Source organism: Marmota marmota, unplaced genomic scaffold, assembly GCF_001458135.2.
Source record: "Marmota marmota marmota unplaced genomic scaffold, marMar, whole genome shotgun sequence".
Taxonomy (NCBI): Eukaryota; Metazoa; Chordata; class Mammalia; order Rodentia; family Sciuridae; genus Marmota; species Marmota marmota.
This window is the reverse complement of record NW_025999986.1, coordinates 184,144-189,942: the sequence shown is the minus strand read 5'-3', so window position 1 is coordinate 189,942 and position 5,799 is coordinate 184,144.

The window sequence follows — 5,799 nt, the reverse complement described above, 5'->3', positions numbered from 1 at the left end:
CTCTCATTGTATAGGGGAGACACATGATAGAAGAATATAAATGATGATGGTTTTCTTTGTACCTGTATGTGATATCATGAAATATCAAATCACTACATGCAATCCACCTGTAAGAGCATGAGAAGGTGTGGTATGAGGATAATGATGGTTGTGAAGACGAAAGCCTCAGTGTCCTGGTATCCACATAGTAGGGGGCAGCATCTGTATCTATGATGCCAATGTGAAAACATTGCAATTGTGTAGTTATAGGATGCCAGCTAGGTCATGGCTTTGCAGACTGCAGGGCATTTGCCAAGTATCTTGACAGAAGAATACAATTTACCCTTCCCAATGCCAGGACAGTGCTGATGGGCCACCTAGATAGAGCTTGGTTATGATCTTCTGTGACCCTAGGTAAGATTATACAACACAGCTTGCAGGGAGTCTGTAGTGAAGCACACATCTGGTCATGAAAATGTGACTCTATGAAGAAACATCTGTAGGAGGGCCTGGGGATTTAAGCTGAAAGCATGAAAATATTTGTGTTTAACAGGAGACTGAACAAATAAAATGTGAGAAAAAAACACAAAGAGAATCGGCTTTCTAGGAGATAGTAAGAGAAACCTGTCAGAATGCAGCTCTCCAAAACTATGCTACTCTTCTTATTTTATTCCTTATAGTCTTCCGTTATCTCTGGGGGAAAAGATGTGTGTCTATGAGAGAACACAGTTAATGACTACAATGAATGGCCATGGGAGATAAGTAAACATTTGAATAGATATTTCAGTAAATAGACATTAAATAAGTATGACATCTGTGATAGAGGAGGTTGTTATTGGTTTTAACTGAATAATTTTTAAATTTTTGTGTCTTTCAACTTGTCAGGCATATAAAATTCACTTTCAAAATATGAATACCTACAATGGGAATAAATTTCAATATCTACCATCTTTTCTTCTTTCAATCAGAATAGTTTGGAATTCTTTGTTTTTTATTGGTATGCAACTCAAAAGTTTTCTCCCTTAGATCATTGGCATTCTAACCTTTATATCTTTACAAAAGAACCAAGATCACATTAATAATCAGTTTAAATAAATAAATGATTTTTGTAAATCTCACTTTATTCAACATAGTCCCTATGAGACTCCAATAGCTTATAAGTGACTAAGCAATGCCTTAGAAACTAAAGAATGGGATTACTTTTTTATATATCCTTCTAACTAAATTCATTTGTTTTAGAATTATATCTCACATTTATCTTGGTGAATGAGAATGAATAGTTATTTCTAGCATTAGTAATGCTATGCCCTGCCCTACAACAACCTCAGTGGTGTCATTATATTTTATATCACTGATGTGACCTCTCAATCTTGAAGCATGTAGTCTTTCTGACAGCTTATAAGAATGAAAAAAGGGGTACAAATGACAAAATATTTGTACATTTATGGTAAATAATGTGATGATTTCACATGTGCATGTATTATGAAATTATTTACTAAACCAATTAATTTGTATATCATATTTTTGTGGTGAAAAATATTTAGGATCTATTTTGTTTGAATTTTTTAAATATACAGCTGTAGTATTTTTGTGTATTTTAGCCATGCTGTATAATAGATTTCTTGAACTTACTTTTCTTGTCCAGCTAAAACTTTAGCTAAAAATTTCCCTCTTTTGCCTTTCCTTCCCTATACCCAGCCCCTGAAAACTAACATTCTCCTACTCTCCTTCCATAAGTCCTATTTTTGCACATTCTATTACCAAAAACTTGTTCCTTGTCCCTGATGACAATTTGATAAGGAGAACAAGGATTTGAGAAGGAAAAAGAAAAAGAAGATTTATTTATTGCTTGCAAAGGGGACTCCAGTCCCAAAGGCTGTTCAATTGATCCTGTATAACAGGGGTCTTTAAAAGAAACTAATTAAAGACTCCCTTCCAGGTGTTCCCAGTAGGGGGATTGTGATTCATTTGTTAATTTGGGAGATAATCACTTTCTAGATCTGGCCACCATCCTCTTCCTATTGTAGGTGTATGCTCTGGGAAAGATAAGTATGCCTAAAATGGAGAAGAAAACAAAATCCTATCTCCATAATCCTGTTGGGGGTGAGAGAGGGAGAAGAAAGAAAAAAAAAAAATGTCAATTTTAAAATAATCCTTAGATCAGTGAGGGCTATATTCAAAAGGTGAAATGGACCACTGTTACAATAGATTACAGAACACTTGTCTTTCTGCACCTGCCTTATTTCACTCAGTATAATATCTCCCATTTGTTGCAAATGTCAGGGTTGTCTTATTTTCAAATATTGAATTCCTTTATCCATCACATAGGGCCAGTTTGATTCAATCTTTTGGCTATTTTGAATAATGCTACAATAAACATGGGATTTGAGGCATCTCTACTATATATTGATTTAAATTCCATTAGATATAAACCTAGAAATGTGATGATGGTAATTTCATTTTTGATTTTTTGAGGAACTTCCATAATGTTTTCCAGTATTGCCATACTAATTTACTTTCTCAACACCAGTATGCATTTTTTCCTTTACTGTGGTGAGCCGTTCTAATTGGACCGTGGCCGCCATTAGAAGATGGCGCCGGCTTCCACTGTGGCCTGTGATAAACAACTCCTAATATGGAGAATTGGCACGCAATCCCTTACCACCCTATGGGAAAGGTCCACGTGGCAGCTTAAGATTGGTATGCTGGAGGCTTTATTAGGCTGTGCTTGGGCGCTCGGGGAGGGGTCACTAGAAGATGATACATGAATCAAGGCCTGAATAAACTGCTGAAAGAAGAATCCTGTGTCGTGTTTTCCCTTGCCGGCGAGGGGTCGCGACACTTTACATCCTCTGTCTTTTGTCTTTTTCATGCTAGACATTCTAACAGGATGAAATATGAGGTATGGGGTGACACCTACTAGGGTAGACCTGGTTCCTGACCTAGTGGACCCAGGGGACACAGGCATAAATCTGGAGCTGGGCCTGCTTGTGCTGGTCTGGAGTCTGGGTCCTTAGCAAGACGCCTGACTCTGGGACCACAGAGGCTGCCTGGGGGTAGGTATCACTGGGGAGGGTCCTAGTTCTGAGGTCTGTAGCAAAGTCAGGTGCTGACTTCACTCCCCATAGCCTATGTCAATGTTTCTTTCTGTGACATGAGGCAGAGACATAGAGGAAGAATGATGCTGGTACTGTCAAACTGTCTTCCCTGTTTTCTTTTAATGTCTCTCTCTCTCTGTCTCTATTTTTTTTTAAATCTCTGAGCTACCAGACACTGTGATCTCTCACCTAGACTTCTTAGCTCTTATTGTTCAAGTTGATCCCCACCCCTGTAATCCCCTGTCAAATGTCCTGAGACAGAATGGAACCAGCTCTGCAAATCATATTCTGCCAATTCACTCTTACTCTGTAAATGTTTCCAAATTTTAACATCTTCTCTTCTTTCCTCCCCTTTTATGTTTGTAAAACGTGTATATTCTTTTTTTCCCATGCATACCCATTTTTCTTTCTTTTGGGCTGATTTAATTATAGTACATGTGATATTGAATCCTAGCCACATTTATCTAATATATTTTTTGTAACCTAAAACAGAAATCAGATAGCAAAATTTCAGTTGAAGGTTAATACCGATATTATTGCTTTCTTTGTTTTGTATGTTTTAAACCAGTTACATGAACCTGACAGAAGGTTAGGATCACAGGTTTGGGTAGGTATAAGGTTTCTCACTTTGTAAGTGCAAAAAGTAAAAAGAATATTACAATTGGTTTGCCTTAGCTTAAACAACTTGTACAAGACAAAATCTGTGTAAGAAATTGGACTTTTAATTTTAGAGACCTATTATTAAAATCAAAAACACTCAAAGCAAACTAGACATTCTGAAGTCTTTCCATTGCCAATCCTAACCTTAAGCCAAAATTTATAAACTTTCATTTTGATAACATACATGAATTTGTGCCATAAGCAAGGCATGAAGATACAATAGTTAAGTCAGCATTTTCCTAGACAAGGAAACTTCACTGCATGGAATTCCAGCTCCATTTTTACATGTGCGTTTCTCCTCCTCATTCAGACAGATATTCCCCCCCAAACTTTATCCACTCGTTTTATACATATTCCTATGCAGTATATTCATTATGTGCATGCCTATTTATCCCTTCTCTTTGTAATACACTCTGCAGGTTTTGCCAGATACGGCCTGAAAGGGGCATACTCCCTGTTTCCTTTGATCAGGAATAGCCTTGCACATTTGTTCCTTTTGTGTGCTATGATGTGAAAAATTTTAATGTACTGTCGTTTCTCCTCTTTTCACCCCACTGATAGTCTCTTATGGTTATAGGATGTGATTTAGGTTCTAAGCAAAACATTCCCAGTATTCTTTCCAGTTTGGTATGTGATAGAGAATAGGAATAGATAGTTATTGGTCAGGCACTCAGGGTAATAGGCCTCAATTTAAGTTTGTATTTGTTTTTCAAATGTAAAGACCACTTTACTATGTTAACCTATATAAACTTTCTGAATAATTCAGAAGACTCCTTTGTCCTGGAGCACCTAAAATGGAAGTGGGGGTGCACCAGAATGGACCTTACAGGAATCTTTGAACACAAAGGCTAAAACACACAGCTAATCAAGGAGTTGCAGGCCAAGCCAATAGCCTTAACCCTTTTCTAATACCTACTTAGCATGGATTTTGATCAATGCACCTACCCAAAAGATATATAAACTTCTAGACCAGTGCATTTAAGTGGAAAATTTGTTATCAGTCTCTATCTTCTCTTGTGGGAGCTCTATCTCTTTTCTTCTCACTTAAACAAATCATACTCTGATCAGTTTTGCTTTCTGTTATTGTCTATGAATTTTATTATTCAGATATGTGAGACAAGAACCCAGAAAGAAATTGATGAAGCAGAGAATCTAGTTTCATCTCAAACTCCAGTTTCAATAGGAAGTTCCTGGCCATCTGAGGTAACTCTGATGCTTTAGAGTATCTACCTGAAATAGTGAAGTTTTCCCTTATGTGACTCCTGGAGAATCTGAATGGGGACCCGTTAGGAGGTAAGAGATTCATTCCAGATTTCTATGGTATAATGTGAGAGATGGTTGTAAGGGAGTGTATGTTTGTTTATTAACACTTGAAAACTGAGTTTAGGTGACAAGGAAAAAAATGAATTTACTATAAAATTTCTGTACAAATCCAAAAAAAAAAAGTATGATTTTCACAAATTAGGCTGGTTTAAGAGGATATGAGGATCTTAATTATCTTTCATGGACTCAATTCTCTAAGTGCATAGGAAATTTGAATTTATTATTTATTTATTTATTTATTTAATTATTATTAGTTGTTCAAAAAATTGCATAGCTCTTCACATATCATATTTCATACATTTGGTTCAAGTGGGTTATGAACTCCCATTCTTTTCCTGTATACAGATTGCAGAATCACATCTGTTATACATCCATGTTTTTACATACTGCCATACTAGTGTCTGTTGTATTCTGGTGCCTTTCCTATTCTCTACTATCCCCCCTCCCCTCACCTCCCCTCCCATCTACTGTAACTCATTTCTCTCCCTTGTTTTTTTTTCCCTTTCCCCTCACTTCCTCTTATATGTAATTTTATATAACAATGAGGGTCTCCTTCCATTTCCATGCAATTTCCCTTCTCTCTCCCTTTCCCTCCCACCTCATGTCTCTGTTTAATGTTAATCTTATCCTCCTGCTCTTCCTCCTTGCTCTGTTCTTAGTTGCTCTCATTATATCAAAGAAGACATTTGGCATTTGTTTTTTAGGGATTGGCTAGCTTCACTTAGCATAATCTGCTCTA